This window comes from Triplophysa dalaica, chromosome 17 (genome assembly GCF_015846415.1).
Source record: "Triplophysa dalaica isolate WHDGS20190420 chromosome 17, ASM1584641v1, whole genome shotgun sequence".
Taxonomy (NCBI): domain Eukaryota; kingdom Metazoa; phylum Chordata; class Actinopteri; order Cypriniformes; family Nemacheilidae; genus Triplophysa; species Triplophysa dalaica.
In genome coordinates, this window is record NC_079558.1 from 20,401,911 (window position 1) to 20,417,359 (window position 15,449).

Consider the following 15,449-nt stretch of genomic DNA (forward strand, 5'->3'; position numbering starts at 1 on the left):
GCTGGAATGATTCTGCACGTGTCGTATTTGCCAAGTAAAGATCTTTTTATTTATTTTAAGAACTGCTGATTAATAGCGAAGACAAAATCTTGTCCCAATACGCAGGTCCAGGACAGATTTTGCTGTTCTTGTCAATTGTGATTTAATGCTGAACTGTGCTCCCCTCAGCCATTTTCTTACTTCATTTTTAAGATTTGTGTCTATTTTCTAATGGATTAAATTAAATTGAGATTTCTTTTATAATATTGACTATTGATTTGGCAAATCTGAGCTAATTTTGGGACTATTCTAAAACTCTAATGGAGACGTTTGTGAGATTTCTGACATTTTCCCAGGATAAATATCTGAGACGTTTTTAATCGTTCTACATTTAATCTCATTCTCATTGTGTGTATAGAAGAAATAATGGAGACAATAAAGACATGACATGTCTGTGATTTTTTTATAGGCGCAAAGCCACAGCTCCAAGAGATCATTGACGCACAAGACTCATTCTTGCAGCTGATCTAATAAAAATAACAAAAATAGTACATTTTTTAACTGTTAACCATTTTGCCGTGAACTCAAACTCAAACACATTCATCTAAACCAACAATTTCGGCACACACAGAGAACGGGTGAATGACCCTTGACCCTTGACTCTTTAGACTGGATTCCAGTCTAAATTATGGGAACACCACAAGTACCACATCAAACCCATCTACTGTAAACAGGTAAAGAAAATGTAACTTTAAAACTTAGCATTCTCTGGATTCTGGAATATATCTAAGACATTTCATTTTCTTGTTTTTTCGTTAGATGTTTTGTACAGCTGTGGCTAAATTACAGGTCTATGCAGTACAGGTCTCTTGAATGACAGGGAATTGTGTGTGGATGGGGGGTCGGACAGGCCTGTGGTCTTGCTGTCACCGGCTTTTAGCCATAAGCAAGGCCTGCCGTCGGCCAAACTAACAGAGGTAAACAATCAGAATTTACCATGTGGAACACAGTCTGTGTGCGTCTTCGTGTGAACTTATTGGATTTTATGGCCTTGTCGCTTTTACTTCCATAAGGGCAGAGCAATTTTTAACCTGGTCACACTCTCACCATCTATTTTAATTGACCTCTCAACACTCTCAACACTGCTACACTGCACGTAAACTGATGAAAAAATCGTTCATGTCAATCTCAAATGTTTCAGACATTTAACTATCCTGTGTCTCTACATAAATATTATAACTGTATATTTATGTTTAATATGTCAAACAAGTACAATATGAGGTAATTCTTACAGAATAAAATGTGACATAAGCAAGTGTTAGCCCTCATCCCTACAATAATTATTACCTTAACTATAACGTACAGTAAATCCATTTTGGATTATATATTGAAATGCATACAAAAATGCAATGATATCTCAATGCTAATATTTTCTGTGCTGAATTTAATTTAGATTATTCTGACTTCAACAATAAAAGATAATTACTGTACAATCTCTTTACCTTGCAAAATTGAAAATAAAGTTTCACATTAATTGATATTTCGGGGGCAACATGTGCTTTGTTGTCATGCATAGTCATGCAAATAAAATAGATTGAATTATCTTCGAGCCAATATATGTGTTAAAATATTATATTAGTATTTCGGACACAGGTTTGGAACTAAGCCTGAGATCTGGATTTCATACTAGACAAGTATGTAATAAATGTAAAATAGTATTGTATGAATACACAAACTAAATATTACCAGAAATGCTGTAAACTAGCTTTTTATATTTAACAGAAAAAAAATCACAAATGATAATCAAATAATCAGGTCCAGTTTGTTATTTTAGATGCAAATCAATATTTCACTATACAAGACATTGTCAGAAATTAACAAATGAACGTAACAAACTGACTCTATGGTGGTTAAAGACATAATCAGCAGGATTTAGATGCGATTGAAGAGTGACTGACAGACTGCAGCGGTCATGAAGGACTGAGGTCAAGAACTCCATCAGTCTGAGTGGCAAAGCCTTGACAAAGACCCTCGACAACAGCTGAGAGAGAGAGAGAGAGAGAGAGAGAGACTGTGTGTCTATCAGTCAGGCAGCCACTGAAGCATCTCTTCAATCAACCTCCATTTACCAGGCCAGACCAAGTTTCTGCTCTGCCTCCATCCTCATGGCCTGACAGTACAGCTGCCATTTATCCAGGACCAACAGACCACACACACACACAGTTAAGCACACTGTATAGACACACACATTCCCAGACATACACACAGAAACACAGACAGACACACAGTCTCAGACACACAGATACACAAAACACACATGCACCGACACATACAGAAACACCCTCCGTCTCAGTTACATACACACACCCATTCAATCAGACTAGCAGACACGCAAACACCCCCCCAGACAGACACACACTGAAACACCCTCACACATTCACACACAGTAACACACAAAAAAACCTGCACGCACAGACACAGTTACACACAAACGCACAGAATGATATCAATGCACGCATAAAAGACACTGAGAAAAGCACACCCAGACTCATACATGCACAGACATACACTCAACCATACACATATGCACAGTCACACACAAAGTAATCAAGTCACACAGTCACTCAGACACAAAGTCACGCATGCAAACACAAACTTACAGAAACACACTTACAAATACATTAGTACTGACACAAACACACCAACCCCGTCTCAAGGCAGTCCGTGGCATAGGGACAAAATTTGGAATCTATTGATTCTTGTTCATGGACACGGATTTCCCCATTTTTTCATGTCAGTCAACACTACTTTCAATACATGAGTCGCGTGGTTGATTTAGAACCCGATATCAAAAGAATAGCCACAATGGCAAATTTAGCTAAAAACGTTTTTTTTGTTTGAGGGGGCAAAGAAATGAGAAATGGCTACTCTAACCCCGCCCCTTACCCTGACATCACTGGGGCAAAGTCAAGTCATAACACAACATACGAATGAGATAGGAAACAGGAATTCACACGAATGAGCCATCTTGTAAAATAGGTATGAATTCCCATCAGATTGCGTAGATATATGTTTATACATATGAAAGAAACCGAGTTTTAAAGTTTGTTAGACTGAACGTCCTGCTGGATGACAAGAAAAAAGTGGGAAATTCGTGTCCCTGAACAGAAATTAATAAATTACAGTCTGTGACAATGTCAAGAAATTCCCTTGAGAGTGTGGTACACACACCAGCACACACAAAAGTAACGTAAAATCATGCAGACACAGTCATACATGCACACAGACACCAAACGTTTTTATAACGCAGTATTTCATCACTTTAACTGCTTGTTTTTACAATTGATTTGCAACAGACACTGATGCACAGCTCCATTGATGAAAATCTCCACACAGCACGCTGCAGACCGCAGGTCAGAAACCAGGACCCTCAACAATCAATGCATGCCTTTCAACCTCAATTCATTTCACAAACTTTCTTTACAAATACAACACTAAAAACTTTCTTTCTCTGAGGGCTAATACCACACAATGTTCTCAGGTCTGCTCCTCTGTCACGAAAGTTATGCCAACTTTAAAAACTCACTTCAAAGGAAGACTGACAAAAGAATAACAAACACACATAAAGACACCTGAGTTCCACCCCCAGACAATGAATTCACAGTTTTCTCCTTCGTTCTCGGGGAAAAAAGAGAAACGCCGACATCAAATATTCATTCTGAGGGCATAAGAAACTGTAAATTATACATCCTTCTTCTGTGTATTTAAAAATATGCCACGATATCATTAGCATTGATATTTGGGTACAAACGACAAGCGCGTCCCGCGTTCACGCGGCGTCTGGTCCTGAGATTTCCTTCTTTCGGGTTCCCCCTCTAGCACGCTGTCAATGGCGCGTCTCATTAATGTTTAAAGCCGAGGCTCTTTTAATTGTCAGGCCGCTGACAGGTTGATGGGAATTATGCTGGAAATTAACTTTCCGCTGTCATGCATAATGTAATTTGGGAGGCCGTTGTTGATGCTCAGGAAGATTGAGGCGACCCTGGACGTCAAGTGCGGAAGATATTATTTCAACTTTATTTTAAGACCATGCAACTGAGGATCTAGGTCACGAGTGACAGGTAGATCTCAGATGTGTCACACTAGAAAGCGTCTGCAACTTTCAGATGAGAGAGAAAACATATGAGATCGTTTTTATGGAGGTGTAATTAGAAACTAGATTTTAGAGTTTTAAAGGAAAGCCAAAAGAACAGTGATAAAGTTTTAAGTAAGTTTTTATGCCATGTAAATACAAAAAGAGAAGACTTTTAGTCAATTTGAATTCAAATTCATTTTGATCGCGCTTTTCACAAACACAATGCAGAGAAAGAAAAAGTATTATAATAATAAATTTGTATTATAAAGTACAATTTAAAGTACCGTAAGTAAACTATAGGCTATATGTAATATATGTTACGAATAGCAAAAAAAATGTTTAAAGGGACAGTTCGGCCAAAAATATAAATTCTTCGATCATTTACTCATCCGTACGTCATTCGAGACCTGTATGACTTTCTTTCTTCGAACGACAACAAAAGAAGATCTTTTAAAGAACCAAACAACATTGACTTTCGTATGAACAAAAAACCAGGGAGACATTTCTCAAAATATCTTCTTTTGTGTTCCACAGAACAAGGAGTCAAATGTTTTTTAAATGACATGAGAGTGAACAAATGATTATATCAATTTTATTTTTTAGTGAACTGTCCCTTTAAGGAATATTAATACAGTGTACCTCAGTGGGTTGTGGGTTCGGTGCACTTTGGATACAATAAAAGCATCTTCCAAATGAATTATTGCAATAAAAAATGATGAATCCGATTATGGTTCCACGAGCAAACTAGGTCGATTATACTACAACACCTGCAAACAAAAAAAAGACACTAAACAACTGTTGTGTAACAACAAACAAACATGTGCTTCCCTCCTAATGAAGCTAAAGGTAACAAAAGCTATTGGGTCAAGGTACAAGGGCGTGGAATACAACCACACAGTTTAAGACTTAAAATCCCACTGAGGGTCTCTCTCTCTCCGGCTCTCAGTGAGCGAGCGAGAAGGCCTCTGACACGTTACCCTTCGTCGTGTTCATTTTAGCATCAAAGTCGTACCCCACATGCACGCCTGCGGCTCGCCGTGTCGTCCCTCCCCCCGCCGATGCCGTCTGACTCCTCTGCATTCTCCTGTTTATGAATGATTAATAGATGACAGATCTGTTTTAGAGACACATCATGAGCTGAGCTTTCCACGTGTCACATTTGACATCGATGCCACAGGGAGGAGAATCAGCCTCTCTCTCGCTCTCTTCTTTTTTGCCGGGTGACAGTTTAAAGATAAATCATTGAAAGAAATGTCATTTGCTTCTCGAAACTACATCTCTCATGTCTTCAGACCGACCAGACAAAGTCCTGACAGAAGAACATGCCATGTCAGGTGCGATGGAGGTCAGATCAGGAGATTCATTCAGAACTTTACTCACCGTGGTGTTCTAGGCTTTGTTCAAATGTTATTGCTCAGACTTTGCTCTTTCGAATCTCAGGAGATTTGATAGACTTTTCGTTAGAGCGTCAACTTTGTCTCTGATATTTCTTCAAAAATTGCTTCAGAAGAAAAGGAACAGAAACAAATGAGACATGCGTGTAAACTGCTTGCAGATGGTGGAGGTAAAATAGTCTGGATTTGAGTAAATTTGATGAGAAATGTTTGAGTTCATTTCCAGATCTTCAATAAACTTGACTTTTGATTGCAGACTTGACCAATCTGAGCTCAGTTTGACACATCGTTGAGATCAAACGACGTTGGGTGATAGACAAGGCTACTTACAGGTTATGAAGAATTGCATGCTGGGATTGCATAACCCCTGATTTTTCTTCTCAAAGGATGTCACAAACTTAACACTAATTAGAAATGCAACGTGAAAAAAATCGTGGACAACGACGATACAATTAGACACAGTATCTCTCTCCAACATTCACAAGGAACGAAAGAAGCGTTTCGATTGAACCATGGCCGCACATGACAGCCTTGATGTGTTCACATACCATAATGACACAGCCTTTAACAGCACAGACGGTTCATTAGAAGACCAGCCTTCTGAACGTCTCCAAAGTTACGCCGCTGAAGGGTGCGTCATGTCTCCGAGATGTTTTTAATCTCTTTGTTTTTGAAATGAAGTGAATTTGGCAGACCAGGCTATCGGAACATTGCCTCTCTAAGTTCCAGCGAGGCTGTCGGGCCCCCGGGGGCTCGCCGTGGCGCTGACAGATAATTGCTAATTGTTCGAGGCACAACCTGGCACAATAACGGCTTCGCTCGCGACCCTTCTGATATTTCCGTCTTTCTCGTCATCGTTGGTTTTCTTCCCTTTCGTGAGATGCTTAAACTCTAATAAGGCCATAGTGGCGGCAGGCGCTTCAAATTTGTCCTCTCGAATGTTATTAAAACACAAGATTTTCTGTGCTGATATATTTTTAACCGTGTTAATGCATTTTTGACGTGTCACCCGCTGACAGCACAGCCATAGTGTGCGGTGAGCCACCAGGGAAATTTACATGCATTTGAATTTGCACTGCCAAGTCCTGCCATCTCCCTCTGACAGCATCTTTAGCTGGGTGATAAGTTAATCTGGATCCAGCTCAGACTCTTCTGTGGGAAACTCTGTGTGCTCAAACCATTAACTGATCCACAGTGACACTACATAAAACAGCTTTTATATAGTGCAAACAAACAGAAAGAGCACAGGAATGAGAAGAATTGTGTTGAGTCTCTGCTCTGTTTTTAGACATGGAGCATCCGGAGGGATTGTGTAGGAATGACGTAGGAGCCTGAAAATGAAAGTAAAGAAGCAAATGGTTTTTTTCTTGAGAAAGAATAATTATCAGGAAACCAACTGAAATTGGATAAATCTTCAACATTACCTCAAGCACAGTAATTCCAAGTGAGACCCAATGTTCTTGATGATCTTGACCAAATCATCCTTGACATGTGATTGTATCTTACTTCACTGTTAAAAAACTGTAATTTTTACAGATTTATGTATTTTTAATCTGGTCAAAAAACTCAAAATTACAGACAAATACCGCAAATTTACAGGGAAAACTGTTTTTACGGTTGATTTCTGGCACCCCAGAAATTTTTTTTTTTTTTAAGATTTTGTTTTTTACAGTTTCTTTTTTAATAAAATAAACTACAGAACAAGAACAATGGGGAAAACAATGTAATATATATCCTTATATGCTATAATTTTACAGGAATAAAACGTTTTACGGTATTTTTCTGTTATTCCAGTTGTACATTGTACTTTTACTACTTTGTCTAATAAATCCAATCGATTTTATCCACTTCATTTTGAAAGCTGTACATTTTTTTGTTCATTTGCATAATTGTATCCTTTACGTCTAGTTTTTTATAACCTTTATGAATAGCATTTGAGAAAAAGTGTTCAAATAAAACATCAGTTGTGTTTCATTTAAGTATCACCTTGGTCTCAGATGTTTTTCATAAAATGCGTAGGAAAAATTAAACTAGTTAGACTATTGTTAAAATTCGTGTGAATGAATAAAAGAGTTTTAATTAGAAACGAGTTTCAGAAAAAATGTCAACAATGTGTCAAACTGTGTTAACATTTGCTCACCATTTGATCTCATTGAGGTCTGAGAGAAATAATTGAGAAATTAATGAGATTGAGTTTTTTTCCCCATCTTACAGGATAAGACGCAAAAAAATATATATATTTTTTAAAACAGACAGAGAGGTTAGACACCACATTTAATTTTAAATAAAATAAGGCTATAAAGAAAACAAAAATATATTAAAAAAACCTCTAAAATGGTAATAACCGGAACTCACTCAACTCATGTAAAATTGTGCTTCTTGTGAAAATAAATGCTGGATTCAGTGAATCAGAACCATGTCAACATCTGCATGTCACTCAGAAATGGCGCGTCCGCTGGGTATTGGGTTTCGGAGGTTAAATCAGACTGACAGTGACCGTTTTCAACACTGTATACATTTTCACGGCCCGAAAAGAAAGAACACTTTCACCTCATATCAGGTGGTAAGTCTGCTCAGGGCACATAAGTTACATCAACAAAGAGAGAAAGGATGAGAGAACATTCGATGCTAGTTGGTGACACAAAAGTATTAAAAAACAAAACAAAGGTGTTTTGGGGCATGTGTCTGGAAGTGTTGAACCGCCTGCTTCCAGAGGGACCCTCTAACCCCAAAAGTGCTCTGGGATCAAAGGTGAAAATAGCCCCCCCCTGGGGTCAACATCAAACTTTACACGGCAAATGTAAAACAGACCTCACAGATGAGACGCAACCTGATCATCAACAGCGTCCAGTCAGAGGTAAAGAAGGAAACATCTCTTTCTCTGGACACACGGGCGAGTTTTGAGAGGTAAACCAAACACAGACTCACCCTTGTGTTTTTCAGCAGTTGTCGGTCGCGAGGAAGCCGGCGCGATGGCAAGTTCTTCCATAAATGTCGGCGAGATGCAGGATAGACAGCTAGCCTCATGAGAGGCGGCATTTCATCTTTCCTGGAGTTAAAGTACAATTTGGTTTGGCTGACGGGGAGCACGAGAGGTGGGGGAGATGAGTCTTGCTGGGACCGTTTAACACTTCACTGGCCTGGTGAGAAAGACGAGCACATGAAAAGAAATCAATTAGAAGTAACAAGCAGGGCCTAAACGCCGTCCTGCACGCACACAGTCCAGTGAAGAGGAACAGCAGAGCAAACGCTCGGACGCGGCGGAGGCGAAACATGTACTGCTGCTGCTACTGACCATTTACAGTCAGTTTCTCTCTGCTGGACACACATGCTGTTTTTTCAAGACATTTTTACACATGCTTTGCCACGTCAGGAAAAGTATAATACACTTTTTCATTATAAATTACACATTTTTGTTTTGTTTGCCATTTAGGAAAATCATTTACCATTTTGTAAAAATCAATATCAAGGATTTATGTTTATTTCATACATGTCAGTGGTGACACATAAATTATCGTACATGTAGTCTCACAATTAATTTGAGGTGATAAAAACCTACATATACATATTTTATAGAAAGAAACAGTGAGATCTTTGTTTGTATAGACTGATGTGTATAGTTTTTATAATCTCATATTAATTGATTTATAAAATGAATAGAATGCTACATTAAAACTTAAAGTTGATAAAAAAAGTGTATTGACATATTTTTGAGATGAGTTTGTATTAAAAAACATCAAATGTTCAGCCATTTCAAGAAAAGTTTATTATTATCATCATCATTATTATTATTGACAATATTATAGTTATAATTAATATGTATAATGTTTTTATGAATTGTGTATACATTTATATAATGTCAAGATATAGATTTTTAGACTTATTCATTAAAAATAATATTTTAATGAGTTTTTATATAAATGCTATTCTAAAATCTGACATTCTAAAACAAATTCCTTTATCATTTGATTTTAGACAAATGATTCTCCAGCTATATTGAATCTAATATTAAAACACACGCTTTCCCTAAGGCGCCTTTTGCCCTGTTGTACCCTATTGTGCACTCTGAGATAACAGATGATGTGAGTGAATTTAGAGAATTATAAATGTCCTTTCTTTCCATGGCTGTAATGCCAGGGGAAAGATTTAACCCAGGACATCGCAGTGACAACGCTACAGAGCACCTTTACATACAGTGCATTTCACCGCAGGACATTATAGGGGCGACTGCATCTGTCTTCTGAGCTCCCACAGTAATCTGTGTTGTTTGACACGGGTCACTTCCCACTTCACACGTATGCACTGCATAATTGTGTATTAATTAAAGTGGACTAGGGGCAGCCCTCGCAGGGCCAATTGCAGGGACCCCTGTTCCTCTCCGGGGGTCTGACAGATCCCCAGACACTTGTTGAGGATGAGCAAAGGTTTTGAACCAGCTGTCCCGGACAGAGTCTCGTCGGACACGTCAACCCCCACTGCGTAAAAAGGACACAGTCTCCTCAGGAACAAGAGACATGGATAATAAAGCTACGACCGCAGGGTGAAGGGAAACACAACGGGGCAGTCAGGAGGCGGAGTTTGACTTGTGATGTCACAGCCAGAAATGTATGTTTCTCTAAACTTTAACTTATTGATTCAAAAACGTACCTCGAACTTTATACAAATAATGTCTCTGGTCTTATTGTACTTATTTTATTAGTGCAGAAAATTGCAACTGTGGAAATGAATCAAAGGAAGTGTTTTATATGAATATCGCACATAATTGACCAATGCACAGTATGTACACAATACAGTCATACAGTTATCACAAGTTTTTTTAAACAGCAAACATATTTTGTGTTTAGAACATTTTCATCAAAAATAAGATCCTGCCAAAGGGTCTTTGCCGACTGGTTGGTACACAGACAATAGAATCATGTTGTTTAAGACAACTCATGATCACAATTGGATCCTTACTGGAACAGATGCCCTCCTTTTACCCTCCAATCAGCTCCTGCAGAAACAAGGATCAAATTAATCCCCGCCCACAAACCTTAAAAGATACAATCGAGCCCTGCCTACAGTTTTTGAAAGGCAAAATAAAGCCCTGCCCTCAAGACTTGGAAGATACAGTGAAGTCCCGCCTACATGTCTTGAACAGAAACACCTAAGCCCCACCCACTTCTTGTAACAATTACGCCCCTACATTTTTCTCAATAAATAACCTGTTTTGAATATGTCGCATTCAATAAATTCATGTATCATTTACGATGCTTCAAATGTTTCATTTAGTAGTGATGCAAGTCAAAGGAAACATAATTAAAGAGCATGGCCTGACCCAACACATGAACAACCATTTTGCTCAGACTTCAAGAATTAAAAAAAATGGACAAAAGAGAAAAAAAATGAAGGGTGTAGAGAGACAGAGGGAAGCATGAGTCTAGTTCATTTGATGCAGTGATACGGTCTCAAGTGCATGTGTGCCCTAAGGGCTGAGACCAGGGCGAGAGGAGCTGAACCCCAGAGGCTGATCTCCGATCTCCCCTCTGTACTGTTCACAACAGCTGCTGTACCATTAGCCTCTTCTCCTCTGGAGCTCATTACAGCTGATCAATACAGGCCACTGCTGCCCATCCTCTAGCCAGCAGAAATTCTCTCTTTCTTCTCTGTGCTAGTCCAACACATGGCACCTTCACTATCCATCTTTATTTGTCTCTCCCTGCTCTCTCTGTCGGACAGGTTCTTCTCCAGTTCTCGCTCAATTCTTTAAACAAGCATTTTCTTTGTCGGCGCTTATTTTTCTTCTGCTCTCTCAATACGGTATTTATTTTTAATCCAAAGTCGCTCGTAGTTTATAGATAGATGGCAGACAGATAGACAGAGACAGGCAGACAGACAAGCAGGCAGACAGAGAGAGATACAGGCACATCGAAAAGCAGAGAGACAGACAAATACAGATGATGCAGAGAGACAGACAAAGATAGAGACAGACCGACAGAGATAAACAAGCAAACGGACAGACAGACAGACAGTTTCACAGAGACAAATGGCAGACACAGAGAGAGAGAGAAAGACCGACAGATAAAGAAAGAGAGACAGACATACACAGAGACAGACAGAGAGGCATACAGTATACAGAGATAACAACAGATTTACAGTTGTTACAGTACAAAAAAACACACAAGAGAGAGAGAGAGAGAGAGAGAGAGAGATACATAAAGACAGACAAACACATGCAGACAGACAGATACACGGACAAATTGGAAGATTGACAAAAAAGGGCAACTTAAAAACACACCATAGACACAGAAAAACATGTGTTCGCGCCATATGACCCCTTTAACTATATCAATGTCAATAATAGGCGCAACGTGCCCTCGTAAGTGTGACCCAGTGTGGGAAAACTAGGCTAACAATCTAGTGATTAGTTATTATTTTTCAGAGTTTGATTTCAACCAGTAATATCAATATGATTTAGTGTAAGTCTTTGACACAGCCTTGTTCAGTCAAAATCAAATCATATATTGTGTCCTGGCCAGATTCCCTCCACTGGCCCTTGTCAATCATGACCTCCTAATAATCTTCACCCTCTGAATTGGCTCTACTGGTCTCCTCTAAACCTATAGCTGGTGTGTGGTGAGCGCACTGGCGCCGTTGTACTGTGGCTTGAGGTGAGACACCCTTCATGTGATTGTAAAGTGCTTGGGGTGTACACACTGTAAAAACTTATTTCGCAATTTACTTGTTTCAACATATTTTTTTAAATTGAAGTAACTAAAAATTTCATGGAAAACCAGGTAAAATTTTAAGGCAACCAGATAACTTATTTTTTTATGTTGAACCAACAAATCTTTTTTTACAGTGCAGCAATACAATAAAGCGCTTTATGCCTCATTCATTCAATAAAAAATACAAACACAATAGATGCAGATGAGAATCAATAGAACACCCATTAATGGCTAAAGAGTCTTTTTAAATTTTGTAATTGAAAATTGTGTAGTTCATAATGGTATTTTAATGGAAACAACTAGAATTTATGTAATACATTTTTTAGCAGGGTGGGCAGTAAAAACAAAAGTTGTGTTACTGAAGAAAAAAAGTCTAAATGCGCCGTGTTGACTCTTTAAAAAAATGTATGTACACACACACACAGAGACAGACAGACTTCTCTGGTCAACTCTTCTCCTGGAGTATTCAAATGTGAAAAAACGAGATGAATGGAAGCTCATTGACTTTGAATACATTCACAAATTCTCTCTTTCTTTCTCTCAATCTCTCTCCTCACATATCTCTAGAGAGAGAGTGAGAGAGAGAGAGAGAGAGAGAGAGAGAGGGGGGGGATGAAAATAAAGATATGCATAATGTGGACAGAATGTTAAATGTCCATTTGTCACTCTGGATGATATAATCAAACTGAATGATATTTCCTTCTCTTAAAAGCATAATGAGATGGATTTAATACTTGGAAATTAAGTATCCTGGCCTGTAAATAATGGAACAGCAGTGAATAAAAGCTCTTGTCATTTTTAATAACGTGTAAGCAATTTGATCACAAACGCTGATAGATGGTGCCGTCGCGATACCAAATATATACTGTGATGTGGACCTCTGTTATTATGGGATCCCTACGGACCGCTCTTAGAAATCACGTGTTATATGAGACTGTAACATATAACACGGACACAAAAACAGACAATATGATGTGTCGTAAAAGCCAGTTGTTCAGGTCAAAGCATGTAAATTGACTATCAAGACCAGGCCAAGACCGAAAGCTCCTCTATGGGCTGAATTCATTTAAACCCATTTTTGGGATCGTTCGCACGGCAGGAGAGTCAAACCGCTACAATCCCGTGAGTTCAATTCAAAGATTCGGATGCGAGAGAGAACCGTTACTGACATCAGCGATGAGAGAGCATCACGTTTTTTTTAGAGGATCCTTTTAATCTGGGCAAAACAAAACGCACAGCAAAGTGTCTCTCAATTTATTTGACTTCAAATTGGAGCTTTGAGGGAATCGCAGAAGAAAAAAAAGAAATCGAGAGAGGGAGGATTGAAAAAATGACCTGCTGGCGTGCGAGTTTGTTGCTGTAAGGTAAGTCCTGCTTATATTGAAGCAAAGTTCTGAAAATAAGCAAAGAACAGATTTATTGATTTTTGGTAGAGTCTGGGTGTTGAAGAGGGGAAGAATAAAGAACTGCTCTTTGCCCGATATGTCCAAATGACGTCCCGCGGGAGACGCTTAATGGTGGGGGCGGGGAAGGGGGGCAGGTGCCTTGCCTGTCTCTCGGAGAGAACTGCCCCGAGGCTAGAGCTAATGGTATTGGCTGAGCCTGCTATAAGAAGCTCACTTCTAATGGCCAACTTTGTGTGTGCCAGAAGACAGACAGATATCGATTGGTCCAAATGCCCTTGAGTTGGCAACATCTGAAATGAAAATCCACCACGCAAGCAGAAAGTTTCTGCAAGTTATGTTTCAGGAATGCAATGTGAAGAGAGGGGTTTGTGGAATGGGGTGGAGGGGGCACGAAAAAAAGAGGAGGATATATATAATATATGCTGCGCGCCTCGTTTTGCTTCTTCCCCCCTTTTTGTCTTTTCTGTTTTCGGGAAGAAAGGAACATTATCATTCGAGTGGAAAGGGATAATTTCCACATCGTAAGCGGATGGAGAATTTATCTCGCACGCCCTCTAAACGCTGCCAAAAATCCTGCCGTACGCGAGACCACATCACGTTTAAAGCATTAAATGTGATATCAATGCAACATTAAAAGGCACCGTTAATAGATCAAAATATAATTTTGAAAAGGCAACACAGTAACACAACTCTGGTTTGTACATGCAAACTGATTAACCCTCTTGCCGATAAATAAGAGTTAAAGGAGTTATTCAATTCAAAATAAGCCCCCATTGACTTTCAATATTCATTTTTATTCCCGCCTTGGAAAGTCAATGGGGGCTTATTTTGAAGTGGACTACTCATTTAAAATGTTACTTTTTTCTTGAGTAAAACACAAATTATACCTGAACAGACACACCAGGAAAGTCACATGGGTAACTTTTTTCAAAAGCGTAAAATTGTGGCACAAAATTCCAACAAATTAAATTTATTTTATTATATGAACTTAATTCATCATTTAAGAAGCAAAACCTCAACAAACGAGACTTCAACAAATTCAGTAGTTTGAGTTGATATTTTCTGGGTTCATTCAATCCCAACGGTTTGGTGCATCTCTTTTTTAACCCAATGCTGGTTGAAAATAACCGTGCGTTTTTAAGATTGTAGCTACAAAAACAGCATAAAAACAAGCAAACGTTATTACAACATTCGTACAACTGTACATGCGATGCATGCCGGGAACTCACAAACTCAGAAACTTTATTTAATTGAAATTGAAAAGATTTCCATTCTAATGCCAAACAAATGCTGTATGCGTGTATTTAACAGTCAAAGACTTTCTCTGTGAGTTGTACATTACATAACAAAAATTCGCTCACACTGATGTCCTTCACTCATCCCAAGGCCAGTTAAAACCGGGGTACTTGCCAAAAAAGCAGCGTAGCTTCAGTATACAGTGTTTTAAATGGAAACCAAGTGGATTTGAGGGCAGGATTTCATTTTCCATAAATTACACGAACACCACAGGGCCATGCAAAGCTGAACGGCGCTAATCAAGCGTCTGGGTTCGGGCAACAACACAGATTAGGTGGAACAGACTCCAAGTCCCAAACCAATCAGAAAGCATCCAGAGACATGACAAAATGAAATAAAAACAGCTGAAAAACATAAAGCGTTAGAAAAACACTGTAAAAAATGAGAATTGAATGCAGACTTGTGACAGTATGGGAAGGGACAGATATATTCACCCAAAGCCACACAAAGACCTGTCCCTGTGTGAGTTCAGCATCAATCCCTCAGTAGCTGTAAGAAGGATTCGGTGTCCATTATTGAGTGCCAGTGAAAA